We start from the raw sequence: 26,477 nt of genomic DNA, 5'->3' as shown, positions 1-26,477 counted from the left end.
AAAACCAACTCCCTGTATATTTCCTTACTTTAATCTACGTCTTATATCCTAACTTACTATCTACTTCATGTATCTGTCTTTTATTCGTGATATTTGTATACATCGTGAATATTATAAATTCCTCGGATCTTTTCCGAGTTCCTGTGCCTCAACTCATAACTATTTATCCCATTTTCAGTTCCATTCTTTGTGACTGGAGTTGCATCATTTGTAATAATTTATCTATACCTGATAATTCTTGCTGTTCTGATGCCATGATTGTCGTGTCTAAAATATCTTCTTGGTCTGAATTATTCTCTTGATTTGAATGTTCTTTTTGTTTTTTGTTGTCTTTGCTTTGGCTTCTTGTCACCGACATTTGTTTTCAAGAAGTACTGTCCCCGCCAAATATGAAATTTTACTAGTATGTTACCAAGACGACTTTTTCTCACCCAAATATTATAAATTGTCAATAAATATATCAAATGTAAATATCGTAAAAATAAAATATTAAATCAGTTATGTAAAATTTGTACCTAAAGAGATCTAAAATTTTATGTTATCAAATGTAAGTATCTCACTTTTTACCACAGGCATATAAATTTTCAAATACCGGCTTTACTCTTTCTATCCTTCAAATTTGCCACTAGAAATACTTTTCAATGCTTTCCACGTTGGACGACAGTTGATGTGATCTTGATTATTGATATGAGATAATATTCTTATATGTCATTTAATTTAATCAATGCATTAATCATAATCTAATTAATTTACCAGATCACATATCAATATGTTTTCAATCTCAGAGCGAATTATAAAATTAATTACTTACTCTCGTGGCTTCTAAGTATTTCTCAATGGTTCCTAATCGGGATAGGAAAGAAAAGAGTAAAATAATACACACATATGGGTTACAATTATAATCAAAATATTGTTTATTTTATTTAAATGGCAATCACTGCTTAATATTTGCTAGATCTTATTTTTCTTAAACATAACATTTACAAATGGGAATCTTATTTCCTTTTGGTTTCCAAGTGAAAGTTTTTATTAACATTTAACTATTAGGATTTATTAGCAACAATTCTATTTAAGTTTGATGAAGCTTTTTTGATATTATTTATTATGTTCTTCAATTTACAATGTGGTATTTAATACGAAAAACCCATACATTCATGTCCAAACAAATGAGACTGACCTTTTTCTGGTGAACTGAGAATGTCTTCACACAAGACCCGTTTCCTGCTATCCTTGGCTGCGATCAAAACCTCATCCTGGCTTTCAGTAATGTTCTCCTTTGAAAACTAGCTCGTATAGCTCTCGTTCCTGCTTCTGTCGTGATGCTGTATTCTACCTTTTTCGAAACTGCAGTCAGCTACCGGGACACTCTTGGCTCAAGGAGGTTCTTTTACTCTCAACCTGGCCTACCTCTCGTTCCACGATAGATACTCCACACTCACGGAACTACACCGGCTTTCTCCCTCTCCGTACACTACCGTCTACTACTGGACTTCTCTTCTCGACAGCTCAAAACATTCTGATCTCTATTTTTCATTCATTCCCCTACTTTCTAAATATCCCTTCCAGATTCACAAATCAACCTTCCACCACCAACTCTCATTCGCAGTATTCCTCAAAACCAATTTTTAATCTTTCTAAATATGCTTAATGGATTTCAAAAAAAAAAGTTAATTCCCATTCTAAAATTACTTTCTACTATTTACAAAATTTAATGACCTATTATCTACTTCAACTGAGTCTTATTTAGCATAGGCTAATGATCGAACCTTCCGCGAACAACGATAATGACCTATTATGTATTTCAACTGAGTCTTATTTAGCATAGGCTAATGATCGAACCTTCCGCGAACAACGATAATGGTACGCGCCATTCACTTTGTTTATTCTCGGCGCATTGTCCCGAGTTTCGTAAGCTTCTTCTAATCACTTCTTAAAATTACATATAACAATTTGTTGTATACAGTTTGTTCTAAATTTATATGCCCGTGGTTGAGAAAATTGAAAATATTTTATATTAAATTGAATTCTGCTTATAATTATCAAAATTTAATTTTCAGATCAAATAGAAATATAACAATACATACAGTGGTGTTAAAAAGTCCTGCATCATCTAAGCGCCTTATAGTTTTTGAGGTTTAACACAAGTTTTTGTATATTTTCGCTAATTCATTTTAAGTTTGTGCTTGTAATTAGCATTATCGGTATACTTACTAATGTTTTTTTAATTACTAGCTCAAAATTCTACAGAAAAGATTAAAATAATCTGATTGAAGGGATTTCCCATAATCCGAGAAAATTATGAGGTGATTATTAAGTGGTTAAAGTACTATTAAATTGAATCTTAATGACAAATTTGCCACATATTTTGACTATATAAACACTGTAGTTACCCTCACATTTAATCGTTCTTTGATTTTTGCTAAAAAGGTCAAAATGTCATCCCAGACCAAACAAACTAAATTATCGAACGAAAAGCGTTTTGAAATTATTTTTCACCGTAAAAACGACAAATCTAGTCGCGAAATAGCATCCGCAGTAAACTGTAATCAATCTACAGTAATTAGAGTCATTAAGAAGTATGCTGAACAAGGAGAAATCGACGACAGACCGCGTATTTGGTAAGGTAATTCAGGACTTTTTAACACCACTGTACATCATGACGTGATTAAGTCTTTGAGTAGGATAATGAAATGAGGAGGGTAAACACATTTAAAATGTTTGTGATGCGATTGTATGAAATCTGGTATTGTTATCATGCAGAAAACATAGTAATTTGAGGATATTAACATTTTTTAACTTCTCCATTGATAAGCAAACTGCTATATTTAAATAAACCGCTTCCTGACTAGTCTCTTGTGTATAGCATTACAATTAACCTCATTATCTGTTGCGGAGTGCCTCTCAATCGCTGGCTCAATTCGACCAACGCACAACACAACCATCGTTCCTTTACAAGCACAAGCCATTAAAACGGGCGTTCTCCGCAACTCTTGGACATTTTATTTGTAAAATGACTTACTAATAGACAGTTCTGTTGTGTACCGAGCACCGGACGATAAATAATGTAGCAAGTTTCCTGGTTGCATATTTCAGGTGTCTAATACCGTTCACCTCCGTAAAGTGGATTTATTGAGGATGGAGTTATCGGGAATTGAAGTAGCTGGTACTCGGCTCTGGGATTATGATTTATTTGTTGGAGTAGACGTCCAGAAACGGGCATTAATTTCGGTTTTTAATTTAGTCGGTGACAGGTAGCATGTGTATTTGTATCAGGCACTTAATAATATTCAAATATCGATCTTGATTTGGGACATAATATAGTTATTTATGAAACAGTTCGTGAATTATGCTTTTTGCGAACGCACGCGATTTTTAGAGCAAGAGCGACAACGGAGCGAGTGCTATACATCGCGTAAGTTCGCAAAAGGTACTTCACGCACAGTTTCAATTATCTACGATAAACAAATAAAAAACTGTAACTCTTCGTCACTGTAATTCATTTCTATTCTACAATTTTTAGAACTTTGAGATGTAAAAATCCTAACTACTTGCAAACCACAAAACTGTCAAACATTTTGTTGTAAGTCATTCTTCATATTTTCATCACCATGACAACGCGAAAATTAAAGATATTTGATTTTATGAAAGTGTGCCAAAAAACCCATTGAAAATGTGCGAAAAAGTAAATCCCATTTAAAGTACATTGTTACTTCACGCACACTTTAAACCCTTCACGCACTGCTATCTATAATGACAGTTTTCACAAACTAAAAACTTATACATAATATGACATAGAGTAAATAAAATATATTATGTAGTAGAAAAATATTCTTAACTAGATAATCAGTTACTTTATGAAGAGAGTACAATACTCATATGTAAATATACAGAAAGCTAAAGCAAAAATATAAATTCACCACAGCCAATGGACATGGACATCTTCTAAATAATTTCAGCTAAACTCTCTGTAAATTCACGTACGGGACCAAAAAATGCATAGCTTATTAAGAATTGCTTTAAGTTTTTTTCAAAAGTTCTTAGTGAATTAAAATTTTTAAAACTAGATGGTAGTGTTAAAAAGTAGGGAGCCTGCATATTCAGGTGATTTTCTGAAATTAGTATGATTCATTGATGTCGCATTTAAGGTTGAAGCTTCCATTTCATAAAACAATGCCGAAAAAACGTAGCACCTTGCCAACCTAACTCTTAGCTCCAACTTTAAATCTCTCTTTTCATTTTGTTGAAATTTGCTCTAGCGGTTTTTATTCTGATTTTGATTCCATGGCAGCAATTACTTGTGGAGTTATCATTGTTACAACATAGGCATGTCGACTCGTTCGGCTTTGGTTCCGTTTGTGAAAAGATTTTCGTTCTTTGGGTTTTTGATATTCTGATAAATTTTGTTTTCTTTTTGTTTATTGCTGGGCCGTATTACTTTCCGTACTCCGCTATTCTAGTTACCAGTGTCTAAAGATCTTCAGTATTTTCGGCTAATATGACAGTGTCATCCGCATATCTAATGTTTACGTTTTGTTTTCTTAATGGGAACTCCAATGACCATTATTCGAGCTGTTTCATCCTTAAGAGCTTTTCTCAGGATCTCCTCCGCGTAGGCTTCTTCTTCTTCTTCTTCGCGCGACTAGGATTACTCCTGTTTGTCTGCCTCTTATTCTGTTTCAGTTGTTGTCGACTGTACATTGTCTTTCCACCTTTTCGGCGGCCTTCCAACGGGTCTTCTGCTATACGGCTTGTTGTTTTTACAGATGTTCGCTAATTTATCTGGTTCCATTCGGTTTACATGTTCGTTCCAGTCGTTCTTTCTTGTTTTTATCCACCTGTTAGTCTTTTGAATTTTGCATCGTTCTCGTATACTTCTGTTGATTTGTCTGTATCTTAATGATATGCCCGCTATTGATCTTAATACTTTCATTTCGATATTGTTGATTTGTTGTTTCGTCTTTCTTGTATCGGTCCTTGTCTCCGCTGCATATGTTAGGATAGGTCTTACTGTTGTCTTGTATACTTTTATTTTGCTTTCCGTGGTCAGATATTTGTTTCTCCATATGGTTTCTCGGAGGCAACCACTTACTCTTGCCGCTTTTGTTGCTTGTGTTGTGGTCTCTGTTCTTATATTCCTGTCACTAGTGATCTCTACTCCTAGGTAATTGAATTTCATTACTTGTTCTACAATTTTGCCGTCTATTTCTAACTTGCATCTACGCGGCTCTTTACTTATCACTATACATTTAGTTTTTTCTACCGATATTCTCATATTAAATTTATTTGCTGTGAGATTGAAAGTGTGGAGCTGCCTTTGTAGGTCATCCTCGTTATCAGCAATTAGTACTGCATCATCGGCATAGCATAGTATCGTGATTTTATGAGCTCCCATATGGTATCCATGTCGTTTTCTGACTTCGTGAATTATTTGATTCATCATCATATTGAATAACAATGGGCTGAGCGAGTCTCCTTGGCGGATTCCTCCTTTTAGTTCTATGCGTTCTGTTTCTCCTGTTGACATTATAACTCTGGTCTTGTTGTTCTTGTTAATTTCCTTAATTAGCCTTATTATCTGGTGGTCTATTTGTTCAGCTTGTAATAAATTTAAGATATCATTTCGCCTCACCCTGTCAAAAGCACTTTTTAAATCTACAAAGCACATGTATGCTGGTTTTCCATATTCAATAGACTTTTCTACTATTTGCCTGATAATAAAAATTGCATCTATTGTGCTGCGGTTCTTCCGGAAGCCTTGCTGTTCATCTGCCATATTCGCTTTTTCCTCGATTTTATTTTTTATGACTGCCGTCAACAATTTTAATGTGCTGTTCATCAGTCTAATGCCTCTATAATTTTCAGGATTTTTCGAGTCTCCCTTTTTGAGTATCGGTAGCAGGAGACTTTCCTTCCATTCCGCTGGTACTACTCCGATATTTATTATATCGACAAATAATTTTAGGAGCCATTTGAGTAGTGTTCTTCCTCCATATTTTAGCAGTTCATTATTTATTTTATCAGGACCAGGTGCTTTTCTATTTTTTAATTTTTTTATTCGTTCTTGTAGCTCTTCTTCTGATATTAGTACTCTATCGTGGGTTTCATTAATGTTTATTTCTCTGTTCTCTTCTTCTCCTTCTCCATATAATTTCGCGAAATGCTCAGTCCATTGTGTCTCCGTAATGGTATCTATCCGTATAAATTCATTCATTTCTGTTTTTTGTCTTCTTATCATCTTCCACACCTTTTTCTGGGATCCATAGAGGTCGTATTCCATATCTTTGGTAAATTTCTCCCAGTGTTCCTTTTTGATGTTATCTATTTCTTGGTTTACTCTATTCCTGATTGTCACGTAGTCGTCTCGTGCCTCCGGTGTCTTCACCGTCCGCGTAGGCATTAAAAATAATTGGCGACAATACGTATCCCTGTCTCACCCCACGTCTAATTTTAATTTCCTCTGATAGGTGTTCGTTAACAGTACTTCTGCTTGTTGCTTATAATATAAATTCGATATGATTCTGAGGTCATTGTAGTCTATCTTCTTTGAGTTCAGAACATTAATATAATGTTCATGTGGTACACGCTTATATCTTGATTGACGTCCAGGTACTTTTGTATCAGTCTAGTAAGGGAAAAAAAGAGCTTCACACGTTTGTAGACCTTTGCAAAATCCAAATTGTGTGTCAGTAATGTCTTTTCATTTTCAATTTATGATATATTCGGTTATGAATGATTTTCAATAGCAATTTTAGCACATTCTTACAAGAAGTTCCAAGATCAAAATCTATAAATCCATCGTCAGACCTGTACTTTCATATGGATGCGAAACGTGGACCATGACCAAACCAATCGAAGAAAAGCTCAGACGTTTTGAACGAAAAATACTTGGAAAAAATTTTCTGACCTCACCACGAAATTAACACAAACCAGTATAGGATCAGAACCAACATCAAATTAAAAGCACTCTACAATGACACCAATATTGTCCAAGAAATTAAATCAAAGCGACTAAGATGGGCAAGCCACGTGCACAAACTTCATAACGAGAGACTTGTAAGACTGGTATGGGAGGAGATTCCTACAGGCAAAAGATCACTCGGACGTCCCAGAATGCGATGGAGAGATAACATCCAAGCAGATCTCCGAAAAATGAACATTCCATTTGACCCTAGGTTGATGGAAGACCGAAGAAATTGGAAGAAAGTTGTACAGTCAGCCAGGACCCACACAGGGTTGTAGCGCTACGTGAGGATGATGATGATGAATTTTAGCACATAGGACATCAAGCTAATGGTGCAGTATCCGCCGCATTCTCTTGCGTTTTTCTTTTTAGGGAGAAACAAATAAAGATCGACGTTAACTAAACTATATTTGGTTCAATAGTCTCACTAAAACATCAATGTGCTTCTTATAACTATACAGCGTGTGTCAGCCAAATGGAATAAATTCAATAGTTCAAATACTAATTGTTTTTTTGAAAAATGCTGAGACCTGTCGATTAGTATTTCAAATCTAAATTTTTTACATACAATAATAATGTATACAGGGTGTCCCTATTTAGAGATATGACGTCATCGTTAATTTTCTTAAATGGCAACACTGTTATTTTAATGGCTATTTAGATAGAGCGTGTAAAGGTATACATAACTGCAAAATATCAAATTTTTATTTTCTAATATTTACAAGATATTAAAAAATAAAGTTATGTCTGTAATGTGGAATAAACTTAATAGTTCAAATAATAATTTTTTTTTTGAAAAATGTTTAGACCTGTCGATTAGTATTTCAAATCTAAATTTTTGACATACAAAATAATGTATACAGGGTGTGCCAATTTAGAGAGTTATTTTTTATTATCTTGTAAATGTTACGGAATGAAAATTTAATATTTTGTAGTTATGTATAACTTTACACACCCTATCAAAATAGCTATCAAAATGACAGTGTTGCCAAGAAAATCAACGATGACGTTATTTCTCTAAATTGGAACACCCTGTATACATGATTATTGTATGAAAAAAAGTTCCATTTGAAATACTAATCGACAGGTCTAATCATTTTTCAAAAAAAAAACAATTATTATTTGAACTATTGAATTTATTCCAAATTACAGACATAACTTTGTTATTTTTTATTATCTTGTAAACGGTAAGGAATAAAAATTTGATATTTTTCAGTTATGTGTATTACACACCCTATCAAAATATCTATCAAAATGATAGTGTTGCCATTTAAGAAAATCAACGATGACGTTATAGCTCTAAATTGGGACACCCTGTATACATGATTAGTGTATGAAAAAAATTTCCATTTGAAATACTAATCGAAAGGCTTAAGCATTTTTTCAAAAAAAAACAATTAGTATTTGAACTATTGAATTTATTCCATTTGGCTGACACATGCTGTATAATTTTTAGTATTTCGATAGGAAGCATGTCAGGTCCAGGGCTTTTCTCACTCTTCGTTTCTGGTATATACATTTTTTATATTTTTTTAATAAAAAAAGAAAAGTATCTTGCATAAGAATATAACTTCGAAAATTTTTCGTTTCAGATTCATTCCAGCAATCTGTCGAGTGTTTTTTATCACCGTTTCGATTTTGACATCACCATCGCGATTGTCGAAAAGTAGAGTTGGTTTTCGCACGTTCCGCGTTGTTCACGTTGTAAACATGTTGTACGTGTATAAATTGAAGGCCATAATCTGCATTTGTCGCCGGAACGACTCTCAATTACCACCCGACAATATTTGCAAGAGGCTCATAATCGTGTTACGGGCGCGCGACTCATAAAATAAGATAAAAACTCTAAAAAATGAGATTCAATTTGTCGAGAGAGGAAATTTGGTTTTTTACTACCTCCTGCATACTCGTCGCTCTGCTTCATGCTTTTTATCAACAGTGGCGGGGAAAACAGCTACCCCTTGATCTTTTGAAAGAGTTTATTGGATAATATCTAATCCTACGGTTTTTTAGTAGAAAAATTAATAGTTCTCGAGCTTACACAGACTTAGTTAATTAGTTAACAAATTATTTGTGCGAATAATTTGGTCTCGTAACATTAATTTAACTAGATGGTTTCATAATATATTCTTGAATAAAATTTTCCTACAGCTAATGATTCTAGAGTAAAAATCTTAAATATTCAACTAAAATCTTAGGGAAGTAGTTATTTATTAATAATTAAAAAGCTTTTTGGTAAGTAGTAGATTATACTTCCGGAAACTGGTGACAATCTAACAAATAGTTTATAGGTCTCGATCCCGCGTATGAAAAAAAGTTGATTAATAGTAAGCTGAAAATTTATTAATAGCTTAAGGGTGTCTAGTCGGATAAACTTTGATATATGGGAACACTGGAACAGGGGCAGTTTTAATTGTGGAACAGTTTAAAAATTTGGAACGGTCAGACCACGAAAACGGCACATTTATTTTGTCCGACAGAATAGACTTAAACTCTCCGAACAGAGATTAAACTCTCATGCAAAAATCAGACAGCTATTTATCACCTGTCATAATCCCTGTCATTTGACATATTCTACATGTTCCACTCATTAAAACGCCCATTTGGTGATAAATAGCAGTCTGATTTTTGCATGAGAGTTTAATATCTGTTCGGAGAGTTTAAGTCTGTTCTGTCGGACAAAATACATGTATCGTTTTCGTGGTCTGACCGTTCCAAATTTTTAACCCGTTCCACAATTAAAACTGCCCCTGTTTCAGTGTTCCCATATATCAAAGGTTGTCCGACTAGACACCCTTAAGCTATTAACAAATTTTCAGCTTGCTATTAATCAACTTTTTTTTCATACGCGGGATCCAGACCTATTAGCAACAATTAGATTGTTAATTAAAAATTTACGGTCGCAATAATAACCAGATAATTATGATACACAAGAACAAATATAGTTACACAAAAACGTATAAAAAGACACTATACCTATCTCACGTACTTCACACAATTGAGATTGGACTATTTGAGCGGCCTCGGGAATATTTTAAAATTATAAACAATTTATTGGCTTATAAACAAATAGAATATCTCGGCAACTATTATAGCCAGGGAGGTAGTGTCAAATTTGACCGGAGCATTTTAGCATGGCTCGTTTCTTATTATTTAGGTAGGTGTTCCAAAGCTTATTAACAAATGATGTGTCAGCTGGCCCAAAACAGGGGATTTTAGGCAAGAAAAGCTAAAATATGAAAGTTGATGGACCAACGCTACACCTTAAATGTCAAATATTTATATACGTTACTCAGAACATTTAATGGACTTGCTTACTTGGCACCTACCTTTCACTCAGAAGATGGGGGTTCAAATCCTGGCGCGGAAAATTTTTTTTTGTTTTTTAAATTGACATTTTATTTTGAAAAATATTTATTTTTATAATACCACGTTTTTATTATTTATACGAGACAATATAAAAAAAATCTGTATGTCTTTTATAGAATTATGCATAGAACTTATGAAATAGCATATATACATTTGATCATAAATATTATGATTGACCTTAATAAGCAAAATTGTTGTACATGAACCCCTGAAGCTTCCTGAGTTAGTACGACCAATCTAAGTGAAAAAGGGGGTTGGCCTCCCCACCCCACTCCCGACATTTTTTTATCTTTTTAGACAAACTGTTTTTTGCATAATTTTATGTGATGTAAAACCAAAAGATACATACAACCCTAATTTTTCACTTTTCTATCACCAACCCCCATTTTTTTAATAGCAATCTAATTATTTCCCTGCTCTCTATAACATATAAAAATGAATTTTTGTCTGTATGTCCCTTATAGAATCGTAAACTATGCATTTAATCATATTATGATGACCTCAAGCAAAGTTTTTGTACTTACATGAACCCAGGAAGGAGTTAATACTTAATAATATATACTTAATATACTTAATAATTAATAGAGTTAAAAGAGTTAATACTTTTTTATTATTAACTAGCTGACCCGGCAAACTTCGTACCGCCTTAAAACTAAATAATGTTTGAATGTTTAATACCTAAAATTAGAATAGGGAAATATTTAGATTGCTATTAAAACATGGGGGTTGGTCATAAAAAAGTGAAAATTTAGGGTTGTATCTTTCGGTTCTACAACATATAAAATTAAGAAAAAACAGTTTGTCCAAAAAGATAACAAATAATATCTCCCTTTTCACTTAGATTGTTGGTCTTACCAACTCAGGAACCTTCAGGGGTTCATGTACAACAAATTTGCTTATTAAGATCAATCATAATATTATGACCAAAAATGCATAGTTTGCGATTCTATAAAAGACATACAGATTTTTTTATATTGTCTCGTATAAATAATTAAAACGTGGTATTATAAAAATAAATATTTTTCAAAATAAAATGTCAATTTAAAAAACAAAAACAATTTTCCGCGCCAGGATTTGAACCCCGATCTCCTGAGTGAAACGTAGGAGCTAAGTAAGCAAGTCCATTGAATGTTCTGAGTAACGTATATAAATATTTGACATTTAAGCTGTAGCGTTGGTCCATCAACTTTCATATTTTAGCTTTTCTTGCCTAAAATCCCCGGTTTTGGGCCAGCTGACACATCATTTGTTAATAAGCTTTGGAACACCTACCTAAATAATAAGAAAGCAGCCATGCTAAAATGCTCCGGTCAAATTTGACACTACCTCCCTGGCTATTAGATTCAATTAAAAAAAGAGAATGTGTGTGTACTTTGTACGCACGTAAGAAGTTATACTTCTATCATATGATTTCTTAAAAATAAATATACTTTAAACAGTTTGTTTTAATTTTTTTTAAACACCAAATTAATTTTGTGCTTACCGCTTTCAAAAAAATTTAAAAAGACAATGTGTGTGTACTTTGTACGCACGTAAGAAGTTATACTTCTATTATAATATAATTTCAACGAAATAAATATACCTACTTAACAGTTGCAATACAAGAAATTAACAATAATTACCAAGATTTAACCAAAATTTTACAACGCCAAATATTAAAAAAAAAACGAAAAGAGTATGAATCGTCCGGGAATTGAACCCGCAACATCGCGAATTCTCAATCTCTGGTCCAATGCTCTACCAACAAGACCATCAAGGCACATACTATTAACGTGTCAGATATACATATTTACACATCACGGTGACAAGTGAAATATAAAAATAGATGTCTTATTATTTTACGCTCACGGAAGACAAATCCAAAGACACAAAATTATAATAAAAAACCTTTTAAACCACATTTTTCAAATTGCGCAAGTTGTATTATTAATATTAATGTTAATAAATGAAATATAAATTTTGACGTTTCACAATTTGACAATATCATAACAAAATTTGATCTACTATTTTTAAAACACTTACTAGTGTAAGATTCTTTAGCTTTGAATAAGCGAGATCGTAGATCGTCCCGGTTGATTGTTGTTATCCACAGTTCTCTACGCCTTCGAGTTAATAGGTTTTTTATCAGTAATTTTGCGGCACTCATACTAGTCACAGTTTGATGGGCTTTCACATTGACATGCAACAATCATCTCCTCTATGTTAATAAGTCCAAAAATATAATACGAAAACTATTTAAAAAGGCAGTATAACCATTAACTAACTTTTTGTTTGTTGTTTCTCTTCCTACAAATTTTAAAATGCAACAACCATACACCATACATAACCAAACCACAGTCCCACAGCTGTGATACAGCTGCCATATTGGATAATTTTTGTCATGTCATTTGAACATCCAATCAGAACAAAGTTGTAATGCGACTGCGCCGGGATCAAAGGTTTTAATCCTATTAAAATTCACCCTCATATGCGCGTAAAGAAGTATAACTTCAAAAAAGTATAGGATTGCTCTGGATTCGAACTCAAGACCTCTCGATCTCTGGCCCAATGCTATACCAAATACGCTACGACGAGTGTGTCTATATCGGTTCGGACGTACCTAATGACAATTCACGGTAACAAACACGGTAAGTATCACAAAAGGGTGAAGTATAATAAATATACAATAAAATGTTTTAATAATACTCATCTTACTCATGAGGAAGAACCAAAGACACAAAAATTATAATAAATATATTTACTAAAAACACTAATATATTCTTTTCACACCTTTTCTTGCACTGATATATTTATACATAAAAAACCAATACAGAAGTAAAAACTTCGAGATGTATTCTGGTATAAAATCGTTTATTTAAAAACTATAAAATGTCATCGATTGCAGAACGTTTTCGTTCTAAACAGAACATCTTCAGTGCATCCTGCCGAGTATTTTGAAACTAGCACACCGTAAATAGTGTTAACATCATCATATATGGTTTACATAATGTAATATGTTAAAATGTTATGACTACAAGTCGATGTTAATGGATAAAGTGGAACACATGCTAAAAGGGTGCCATGGTTCCCTGCTCGAAGATACTAGGTACTTGCCAATTCAATGGGCACAGACCAACTCCTAGTTGGTTGGGTAGTTGGTCTGTGCCCATTGAATTGGCAAGTACCTAGTATCTTCGAGCAGGGAACCATGGCACCCTTTTAGCATGTGTTCCACTTTATCCATTAACATCGACTTGTAGTCATAACATTTTAACATATTACATTATGTAAACCATATATGATGATGTTAACACTATTTACGGTGTGCTAGTTTCAAAATACTCGGCAGGATGCACTGAAGATGTTCTGTTTAGAACGAAAACGTTCTGCAATCGATGACATTTTATAGTTTTTAAATAAACGATTTTATACCAGAATACATCTCGAAGTTTTTACTTCTGTATTGGTTTTTTAAACTATGGTATACAGCCAACTATTGGGATTTTCCCATTGATTTTTTTTTTTTTTTTTTTTTTTTTTATACATAACTTGAAAGATTTAGCAACTAAACGCCATACTGTCTGTGTGCGCATGCGCGCAGTATTATGAAATTTTACTCTCAATCGCGCCTAAAGAAGTATAACTTCAAAAACGATATTGGAAAGGACGCGGCATGACGCTTCTTAAAAAAAGTTGAATTGCGGGAGTGGTTCTTGAGATACAACCGGTCAAAGTTGACTGGCATTTGCGACGAAGTTATAAACAATGAGATGGTAATCTTCGAATCATTACCTTTTTATTTAGGTCCTCTTTCCATGCACAAATTTTAGATTTTGTTCTGAAATATTTTAAAAAATTTTAACTTTAAAAAAAATTTTGAATGTAAAGTTATTATGCAAAATCTATTAAGTCAATTTAAATGAAATTTGGTAGACGGTTTAAGTATATTATAAAAATTTTATAAGCGAATTACCAAGGTCCTAAGTGCGACCTAAGTGGTTGAAAAATATTGAATAAGAACAGGCTTCTTTTTCCCCCTTCTTTTGTATTTGTTACTATTTTGCAGCAAGGATAATAAATTAAGACATTTTTAACCAGTTGTATCCCATAGAAAATTTAATTGTATTTATTATACTTTTGTACGATTTTGTTCCAAAATGAATCGTTTTAAAGTTAGAAACAAAGCAAGTAGAAAAAAAGCGATATTTTTCAAACTTTTTAACCTTTAACTACCCGCGCATCACGGTATAACATAACTACACGCGTGGCGTACTTTGTACGCCACAAGAAAATACACTTAAAAACAGCGGATTTGTTTAATTTTTCTTGAAAAAATACACTTAGTTGTTTGTTATAAACCTTATTCGGCATCAGTGAATACTTGGAGTTCCTTTTCAGTAAGCCAATTGAGATTTATAACTGGAATCATGGAATAACTGGATTCCATGATAAATAAAATTACTAATAAAAAATTTTTTTAAATGTGATTTTTTACAGGAGAAAAAGTATTGTTTACAAAGAAATAGTACATTGTTTACCGGGTAGGAAAAGCTTAACATTCCTGGACGACTGTGAAGATTGCTATTAGCAACACAGAGTCCAGGAATGTGGCTTTTCCTACGAGGTAAACATACTATTTTTCCGCAAATCGTTTAAAATTCGACAGATATTGATTGATTTAAAAAAAACGCGATAATTTTATTCCCAAATAAATGGTGCTTTGAAATTCCTAATAAAATTACTTGGGTTACTATGGAAACGTATTGAGGTTGAATTGTCAAACTTGACGCTTATAAATTTAACACTAACAACTGTACGGAAATATCATTTCCTTACAGTAAGGAATAGCTATTTGCATAACAAGGGAGGAAAGTGCTACTTTTCCTCCCGAGAATGAAGTTTACTGCCCGACGCGTAGCGGAGGGCAGTAATCATTCAAGGGAGGAAAAGGCACTTTACTCCCATGTTATACATATGGTTTTTCCACCTTCCTCAAATAACAAGTAATTTTTTCATTTTTACTTAATTTATTTATGTAACTAACCAACAAAATTTATTAGAACTAAAACTAACAAGTAGGTACAATATAACTGTCAACTGTCAAATATAAGTCAAATTATTAATGTAAACATTGTTAAATCAGAATAACAATTTACTGTTTTTTACCATTCTGCAAAATAGAGAGTGTTGCTAAATAAACGTTAAAATGTATAGATACTTACGTAATAGAAAATAGGTATTGTACAGGGCGTCAATAAGTTATATTTCATGAATGAAATACCATGACGTCACTTTTACTTTTCCTCCCTAGGGAGGAAAAATATTTTCCTCCCTAGGGAGGAAAAGTACAACTTTGCTCCCTACAATCAGGTCCGGAAAAGTATACTTTCGGTAGAGGTAGGTGGAAAATGACATTTCCTTACAGTAAGGAAGTCCTGACTTTTTCTTCAAGAAATTTTGACAGGAATGTCAAAATTTCCTGGCGATTTGCGGAAAAATATATTTTTTGCCATAATGACTAAAAAACAATTAAAATATGTACTTAGATTACGACTTATAGTAATATAATCCTGGGGTATATTGTCCACCACCGGAAACAACAAATAATAAAATGTAAATTACGATCTTTCCAGAACGCCGATTATAACGGAACTAAAACCAAATTGTAAAGCACATTCCAGTGATAGGTTAGAAAAATAAGCAAGGTCAAAAATTAAATTTTTAAATATATTTCCAGTAGAATTCTTATATCTGGCGTACAAAGTACGCCAGCGCGTGTAGTTAAAGGTTAAATAGTTTAATTTTTTATTAATGTTCCGGGTATATTTGAAAGAGATCCTAAGTCAATTATTATTATTGAAGTAGTTATCAGTAGAAATTGCACAAGGGCTCTAAAATTATTGAATTTTTCCCGAGTGTCACTTTGGCAGTTTTAATTTCACGAGCCGAAGGTGAGTGAAATTAGGTCAAAGTATCACGAGGGCAAAAATTCTATATTAATTTTAGAGTTCGAGTGCGATTTGTTGCGATTATTTCATGAATAAAACTGTTCAAAACCAAAATTTTATTGTAATTTATATATGTAAGTACCAATTAGTGAAATTAAACACACAGTTGTTATAAATATGTATTTGACGGTTGAAAGTCATCACTTTTATAATTTTTAAAACATTTGTCATTAATGTCACTGAATGTATTTTTTCGTAGCAACGAAGGGCATCTGAAGTTATATGCTTAACGACGGGAGATTATCAAAAATTATCACCTTAATTTGCATGTCTGTAGCTTTCTATTGGTCAGAATCTCCTATGAATGAAATAATCACCTAACTTTTTCTGCAAAAATCTGAATGCCACTTTTCACATCCACCTCAAATTAGCTCCGTTCTGGTCTATAAATAGTGCCATAGATGACGATGAATAATTGTAGGAGATAATCGGAATAATGTAGGAGACAAGTCAGAGAATGTTGGACTCAAACAAATACATAATTGGACTCAATACATAAGCATTGGAAGCTGAGACAGCTAGATGGTCCAGGCGTCCCACTACTTAAGTAAAGCTAACTGCTCAAGAAATTTTTCAGGGATCTATCAGTTAGGTCAAGCCGTTTGCTCCTTAGCTGTGATATCATATGGAATCAATTACAGTAGGAAAAATGAAAGAATACCCATGAACGAACATATAAAACACGCTGTATTTTCCTGTCACCGTGTCACACAAAAAATTGGCCAGCGCAAGTACATGTAATAATTATTGTTACATGTACTTGCACTGGACAATTTTCTTTGTGACACGGTGACAGGAAAATACAGCGTGTTTTATATGTTCGTTCATGGGTATTTTTTCATTTTTCGACTGTATGAGTCACTCTCACTACTGATTTCCTTTTTTTTTAATGGAAAAGCGAAAACGCTGTCGAATCTTATATGACAAGCGCTGCCATAATAAAAATACAAGTTGGTATTATTGTTGCCACCTACGTTGATACTCAAAATTGTTCTAACATTAAAAAAAAAGAATGTGTGTGTACTTTGTACGCACGTAAGAAGTTATACTTCTATTATATGATTCCAACGAAATTAATATATGTACTTTAAACAGTTTATTTATATTTTATTTAAATATTAAACTAATTTTAATACTTACTAATTTCCAAACATGTTTATTAAAACAATACCAAAAATTAAAAAAATAAAAGAATAAAACACACACAAACACATTGAAAAATGCCACAAAGAAATGATTTCTGAACAATAATTGTTGGCAAAAATTTTAACTAAATACTCATTTTCTGAAAAAAATTATATTACAAATATATTCACAATCATAAAATGTATCAAAAAAAATAAAAAAATAAAAACTTTCATTGGGATTCGAACCCGCGTGCTTAGATTTGAAATCCACTGACACACACCCGTCACCCGACTTACACGTACTTGTCATGTAGGAAGATAGGCTAACTGAACGTTTTACTGTTTGACAGTTCTGAATCAAATTAGTTTGATTTTTGTTTGTGTGTGTTCACAAAGGGAATTAAAATATTAAAATACAACAAAACATAGAGTAAGAAAACAATAGGTATATTAGATGAAGAGTGGTAGAAATTTTGTTGGTAATCAAATTATGTAAATCAAAGCATTACTTACTAGATAGGTACATACAATTTCCAAATAGGTAAGTACCTATGTAATTTTTTATTACAATACTGAAACATTTACAATTAAGTACGTACCTGTTGCTTTTAAAAACTATTTAAAAAGTTACTACAATTATAAACTTGCTTTTGTCTGTGTCCTCACAACAATAAAAACTAATATACCTATACAATATTTGTTTATCCATAACCTCCATATTAAACAATTATTGTCATGTCATTTGAACACCCAATCAGAGCAAAGGTATAATGCGTCTGCGTCGGGGACCAAGGTTTTTGATGAATTCGCGCATATTAAATTTCACTCCCATCGCGCCTAAAGGAGTATAACTTCAAGAAATAGTCCTATCTGAGTACAGGAAACCAAAGTTCGTTGTAATTTTTACATAGATGAATACACAAAAAATGCAATTTTTAGATGTTCCTTAGTCTTCTTCTAATGCATCGTTAATGTGCGTTGCACGTATTAGAAAGCACGGATACAGGTGTTATCAGAACTTGGTCCCAGTAGAAGTCTTTAGTTCTTCGGAACTAAGACTTCGAATTTTTTAAGTAGATGTTGCTCCAGCATCTGTATCGAATTATTTGTTTTAATTCGGCTTTAGGAGACATCCCATTTCTCTTTTCATTCAGAGCAGACCATAGAGCTTTTCCTATTATTCCTAAAGAGGATGAGACGGTCATAAGAAGGTTGTGGTCTTCTATAAACGAATTGAAATATAAGATATCTCTTCATAAAAAAATCGTTCCAAAAATGAAAGAAATTGTCCCGAAAATAGATGTTTTTGGTACGATTTGTGTTAAGTGGAACTTTCATGTCAATACGTCAATATGTTCGAATGTTATACCTATTTCTGAAAGATTAATAATAATCCAACTGAATACTAGCCCCGTCAAATTAAATATATTACAAGTGTATGCCCCCACGAGCGATAAACCAGAAGAAGATCTAGAGCAATTCTATGAGTTGTTGATAAAGTCACTTAAACGACTTAAAAAAGAAGATATAACTATTATTATGGGTGACTTCAATGCGAAAATTGGTGAAGGGAGAAGCGGTGAATTCATAGGTGATTTTGGTCTAGGACAGAGAAATGAAAGGGGAGACAGATTAAAACTGTTTGTAGAAGAAGAAGAATTTGCAATACTAAACACATTCTTTAAACTACCACCAAGACGCTTGTACACCTGGGTCTCCCCGCAAGATCAACCAGGAAACGTAATACGGAATCAAATTGACTACATAATGGTGAACAAGAGATTCCGTAATGGATGCCTATCGATTAAGGGTTACCCCGGTGCTGACGTATCATCAGATCATGTTCCTGTTGTTGGTAAATTTAGGTTTAGATTCAAGAATGTTGCAAAAAAGAACAGCAACAAAAAGTCCGATATGAGAATACTAAAAGATAAGAAAACAAAAGAGACAGTCGCACAGATTCTTTTAGAGAAGCTAATTAATATGGAGCAAACATATAATGCCGAAGAATCACTCCAAAATATATGTGAAACCTTTAACAGCATCAGAGAAGAACATCTAATAGAAAAGAAAGAGATGAGAAAAAGTTGGATGAACGACAATATACTACAACTTATGGAAGAAAGAAGAAAATCAAAAAATAACAAAATAATGTACAGCACGATTCAGAGACAAATACGAACTGAAATAAGAAAGGCCAAAGAAAATTGGTTAAAATCACAGTGTGAAGAGATAGAGTCATTAGAGCAAAAATATGATACGTTTAACATGCACAAAAAGGTGAAACAGGCAGCTGGTCTTCAGAAATCCAACACAGCTAGCAAATTGCGAGACCAACAGGGGAATATCATCACAGACAGAAATCAAGAAATCAGCATATGGACAAAATACATACAGGAACTCTTTGATGATACTAGATCCGAGCAACCTCCATCCTACATATGTGATGACCACTTACCAATCACATCAGATGAAGTGGAAAGAGCAATATCACAACTAAAAGATGGCAAAGCTCCTGGACCTGACAATGCATATGCTGAACTCATAAAACTATTTAACACCGACGGTACTCAACGCCTAACCAAAACATTTAACGACATATATTTAAGCGGAGTAATACCAAAAACATGGTTGAAGTCGACGTTTGTTGCTTTACCAAAGAAAACAAAGTCGTATCCTGCAGTGATTTCCGAACCATTAGCTTAATGAGCCATATTTTAAAACTATTTCTAAAAATTATACATCAAAGGATATATAGACTGTGCGAAGAAAAAATCAGCCGAACACAGTTTGGTTTTCGAAATGCAGTGGGTACAAGAGAGGCTCTATTTAGTATACAAGTGCTATTTCAACGATGTAGAGACGTAAATTGCGATATTTATGCATGTTTCATTGATTCCCATAAAGCGTTCGATACAGTAAAGCACGACAAGCTGATAGAGATATTAACCAATATTGGAATTAACACCTGTGATTTAAGGATTATCAGCAATCTGTACTGGAATCAAACATCCTCTATCCGGACAGAGGCAGGAGAATCCGACGATATCAAAATCAAACGTGGGGTCCATCAGGGATGTATACTATCCCCACTGCTGTTTAACATCTACTCTGAGGAAATCTTTCAAGAAGCAGTGGATGATGTTGAGGCTGGAATTCGAATTAACGGAGAATGTATCAATAACATAAGATACGCAGATGGCACTGTGGTATTCGCTGACAGTTCTGAAGCCCTGCAGGAGTTAATGAACAGAATCGCGGAGGTCAGTCAGAGATACGGACTTTCACTAAACACTAAGAAAACAAAATGTATGATTATCTCTAAGAACAAACAGCAATTTGGACGAATCAGTGTGAATGGTCAACAAATAGAAAGAGTAAAAACATATACCTACCTTGGTACGACCGTCAGTGAAAATTGGGACCATTCTATAGAAATCAAATGTAGGATAGAGAAAGCAAGATCTGCATTTCAAAAAATGTCAAAGTTGTTCAAATGTCATGATTTGTCGATACCCATAAAAGTCAGATTACTACGATGTTATATCTTTCCTATACTGTTGTACGGAGTTGAGTCGTGGACTCTCACAGACGCCACCTGCAAGAAAATTGAGGCTTTTGAGATGTGGCTTTATCGTCGAATCCTAAAGATATCTTATACCGTCCACATTACTAATGAGGGTGTTTTGCTGAGAATGCAAAAAGAAAAAGAGCTGTTAATCAGAATAAAAACAGCCAAAATCGAATACCTCGGTCACATCATGAGGAACAGTGAAAGATATGGACTGCTGCGACTGGTCTTACAGGGAAAAGTAGAGGGAAAGCGAGGACCAGAAAGGCGAAGGATTTCGTGGCTGAAAAATCTACGTACGTGGTTCAACACAACCACTACAAATCTTTTCAGAGCAGCAGTGTGCAAAGTACAGATTGCCATGATGGTCGCCAACATCCGAAACGGATAGGCACTACAAGAAGAAGAAGGAACTTTCAATTAAAAAAATCACACCTAAAGTTTAATTTTCGGGCATGCTGCAAAGAAATACGTTTTTGTCTTCTGAAATTTTAAAGCGCTGATCTAAAGCAATTTGCCAATTTAGTGTTACTGTATATTCTATCGCACGTACGTCACTGTTTGGAACAGCTTCCAGGATTATGGCTGGAACGTCATTATTCGTGTCGAGGTGGCGGGAAGCGAGGGAACGCCAAAAAGTGTTTACGACTTTTGCAGATTTACGTGTCAACATGAGATAAATGCCGTTATTTGATGTGCCCAAGTTTTATGCGAGAGTCATATTTAAAGCAAATAATAAAATATGCTGACTCTGGTACTCGCATATACTCGCATGGATGCCCCCCGAGCTGCAGTGTTTGATCGCTCTGCCAGTTATGATCATCATAACTTATGATTTGCCTCCGGAGCATTTGATATTTTCAGTATTTGTCATAATAAATTCAAATTTTAGTGGCAGACAGTTTAAACAAAATATTTGAGTTTTTTATGATGTGATAATACCTCAGATTTTCTTATACCCACTCATTAACTTTCTTCTTTTAATAAGTCCAATAGTAACGATGAGGAAACATGTTAGTGTTAAATAAAATATCGCGTTATATTTGTTTCGTTGTATTTAAATTTTTTCAATGAACCTTTTAGTCCGTTCTTTAACGGTAAAATATGGCAAAACCTCTAAATTTTAAAGAACCGGTTGGATTGACATGAAATTTGGCATACACATAGCTAACAAGTCAAAGAAAAAAAGTGATATTGTGCCAATATGTGCTTTTGCCCTGGGGGTGGTTTTCACCTCCTCTTGTGGGTGAAAAAATATTCGTCCGAAGTAAGTCAGGAAATGGATAAACTGACTAATTTTAAGTAACTTTTGGTTTATAGAGTTTTTTCACTAAGTCAATACTTTTCGAGTTATTTGTCAGTGAATATGTTCATTTTTTCAACAAAATAGCCACGCTTTTAGACGGTTTTTCGCAAATAACTCAAATAGTAAGTATTTTATAGAAAAAACATTCTTAGCAAAAATATATCCTGTAAAAAATTTAAAAAAATCGTGTATATATCACGTCTCTATACCTAGCAGAAGCAGAGTTATAGCTAATGAAAAACAGGTTCATATTCGTCAAATTCCAAATGGAATACTTTAACGTGAAATAACCAAAAATGAAGCACATTTCGGAGAAAACTCATTACAACTTATTTAAAGTGTTTAAAAAAATCTTCATTTTTGTTTTATAAAAAAAATTTCTAGCATCAAAAAGTGAAACAAGTTACGCTCAAAATAAAGTTAGTCCCTTATTGTTTTGGTAAAAAAATCGAGAAAATTACCCCCTAATTAGTATCTTAAATGAACTTAATCTACGACTTTACAAGTTTCTTGACTCGTGTATGTATTGTTTATATGATCTGTAAGTTTCATCGGTTCAAAGTCCTTATTATTGAAAGGGCTGTAGTTAAAAGGGGTTGAACGAGTCACTGATCACGAATGTATGCAAATTTAGAAACACCAAATCTTAACCAATTTTTGTCTAACAGAAAAACAAAAAAATACATGATATTCAGAAAAGCAATGCTGACTTTTTTGTTTTTCGAGATTTTTGGTATCGCTAACAATTTTTAAGTTATTTTGAAAATAAGCATATTTTTCAAAATTTAAATTTTTGAAAATTTTAATTTAAAACCAAATTTTTTTAAAAATAAGCACTTTGAATCGATGAAACTTACAGATCATATAAACACAACATAAGTAAAATAATTTATGGAGCCGTAACGATTAATTTCATTTAAGTTGCTAATTAGGGGGTTGTCTTCCCGATTTTTTTTTGCCAAAACAAAAGGGACCAACTTTTTTTTGAGCGTAACTTACTTAAATTTAATGCTAGGACCTTTTTATAAAAACAAAAATAAAACTGTTTTTAAACACTTTAAAAAAGTTATAATGGGTTTTCCCCAAAAATTGCTTAATTTTTTGGATATTTCACTTCGAAATATTCTATTTGAAATTTGGTGAATATGAATCTATTTTTCATTGGCTATAACTCTGGTTCTACGAGGTCCAGACACCTAATGCGTAAACCATGTTTTTTTACTTTTTTACATGCTATATTTTTGCTAAGAACGTTTTTTTCCATAACATACTTACTTTTTGAGTTATTTGCGAAAAACCGTCTAAAAATGTGGTTATTTTGTTGAAAAATGGACATATTCACTCGCAAAATAACTCAAAAAGTGTTGACTTGGTGAAAAAGCTCTATAGAACAAAAGTTACTTAAAATTAGTCAGTTTATCCATTTCCGGACTTATTTTGGACATATATTTTTTCACCCACGAGAGGGGGTGAAAGTCACCCCCAGGGGAAAAGCACACATCGGCACAATATCACTTTTTTTCTTTGACATTCAGTCATTTATTTTAGTCAGTCTTCTTACTAGCCTCTTTGATGACGGATAGACCTAGAAATAAGTTTCAGAGGATGGTCTTCTTCTTCTTTATGTGTCTTGTCCGTTCTGAATATTGGCGAGAATTAACATTGCTATTCTGACATCATTTACGGCAGACCTGAATAGTTCGGCAGATGACAATATGAACCATTGCCGTAAGTGTTGGAGCCACGAGTGTCTTACTGGACCCCTTCTGCTGTTTGTTTCCTCTTGAATAATTAGCTGCAGTACTCTATATTTACTGTGCCTCATAGCGTGACCCAAGTATTCCAACTTTCTTTTCTTTATAGTTATTCCTACCTCTCTTTCCTTACCTATCTCCCGTAGTACCTCCTCGTTGGTCACTTGCTCGGTCCAGGATATACGCAATATACGTCGGTAAGCCCACTTTTCGAATGCCTCTACTTTTTTCATTATTGTTGCAGTCATTTTCCACGGCTCCATTCCGTATAACAAAACCGAAAATAACATAACACTTGAGCAGTCGGATTTTGAGAGGTACAATGAGGCTGTTAGAGGTGAAAATTTGCTTCATGCTAGTGAACGACACTCTTGCTTTTCCAACTTAAATTAAATGTTCCTAAGTAAGTGTACGAATCCACGTGTTTACTTCTTTGACTGTCTAATATCAGTTGTTTTGCTCGTTGTTGGATTTTGATTACTAGTATTCATTTGGTTTTTGTGATGCTTAGTTTAAGTCCGTATTGTGCACTTATCAGGCAACTCAGCTCTTCCATACTACTCGCTAGAATCACAGTGTCATCAGCATACCTTGTTATTAATTATTTCTCTATTTATCTTTATGCCTTCTGGGTTTTCCTCTAGCGCTGTCTTAAATACTTCTTCGGAGTACATATAAATTAAAGACAATAGAAGGATACAGCCCTTCCGTACCCCTTTCTTGATCTAAATTTTATTGGTCAATTTAGATCCTACTTTCACTTTAACTGTTTGACCCCGATAGAGAGTCGCCATTTTTTGAATGACTCTTTAGTGGATTTCGATCTTATGCAGTATTTCAATTACCTTTTCATGCTTAACATTATCGAATGCTTTTGTGCAGTCTATAAATCATACACGTCTTTGTTCATATCTCTGCAACGCTGGATACGTACCTGTAGACTAAAAAGTGCTTCAAGAGCATTCCGAAACCCAAACTGCGAATCTCCAATATTATCCTCACATTTTTTGTTTATTTTGTTGTATATAATCTTGGTGTATGCCTTCGAAATGTGGTTAGTTAGACTTATCATACGTTGTTGATCACAAGACTTTGAAGACGACAAAAGTTGACTGTGGCAAGTCTTCAGGAAACTCCCCGCTATTATAAATTTTATTAAAAAGTCTGTCGAGAGAGTCGACAAATTGATACTTTGTTTCGCTCAGTATTTTCAATACTTCTCCGTGTACATTATCGTTGTCTGGTCTTTTGTTGTTATATAATACATATATCTTAAAGGTGTACTTTCTTTTAAATAACACGTATGGATTTTAAATATATTGATGTGGAAACCGTTTAAAACTTTTAAACACCTATAACTCAAAAACATAAGAATATGAATTCTCTCTTCAATTATTTTGCAACTAGTTATGCTTCTAGTTGTAAGCATTGATTTAGTGCGATATTATTTCTAATTATAATAGATTCTGCTTCTATCTCTCACCGCCAACCGTGTAAATCCATCCAGAGCTTTCCATAAATCAAACGATGCAATAATAACCATCTCTGAATATCATTCAAATGGAAATCATAATCTCAGAAAGTAACTCTTAATACAAACTCTCCCCATTCTTCCATTTTACACCGCATTTCCAAAAATATATCAAACTCTCGACACTGAGGGCATTCTAGCTCCGTTCCCAAATCGTTCCTGCTCAAAACTTTTAATATTTAATTTCACAGTTGAGCGGCAAACTTAACATTCAAGATCCACCCTTCTCTCAGGCGAATGATGAAAGTCATCCTCGGAGGGGTTATGAGAACAATAAATTCTTAGCATTTCACACTATCGTCGTCTACGGAATTTGAAATATAGACCGGTGAAGTGAATGCGACTGGACGAATCTAGCTCGAGATTTATTATGACCGTTATTAAAAAGGAACTTTTGGAACTGTTAGATATATAATGAAACTATAACAGAATCTTATATGAAGAATATTGTACGAAAACTTCGAATAAAAACGGATTGTTTATAATAGGTCAGGATTGTCATCACTCGTGTGACATTCGTGTTCCACTCATTAAAATTCCCAGTTGGTGATAAACACCAGTCTGATTTTTGACCTGACGTTCCAAATTTTTAACCTGTTCCACCATTAAAACTTCCCCTGTTCTAGTGTTCCCATATATCAAAGTTTGTCCGACTAGGCACCATTAAGCTATTAACCAATTTTCAGCTCGCTATTAATCAATTTTTTTCTTATGCGGGATCCAGACCTATAACTATTGTGTAAAAAACCAAACTAGATATTTGCTAAGGACCACAATATAAAACTTTGGGCGGAATAACAAACTCTCAAAATTTCAGTTCGATCTATCAATTAGTTTAAAAGTGATTACATTTGTTTATCCCAGAGACTTC

This window comes from Diabrotica virgifera, chromosome 3 (genome assembly GCF_917563875.1).
Source record: "Diabrotica virgifera virgifera chromosome 3, PGI_DIABVI_V3a".
Taxonomy (NCBI): Eukaryota; Metazoa; Arthropoda; class Insecta; order Coleoptera; family Chrysomelidae; genus Diabrotica; species Diabrotica virgifera.
This window is presented reverse-complemented; position numbering follows the sequence as displayed.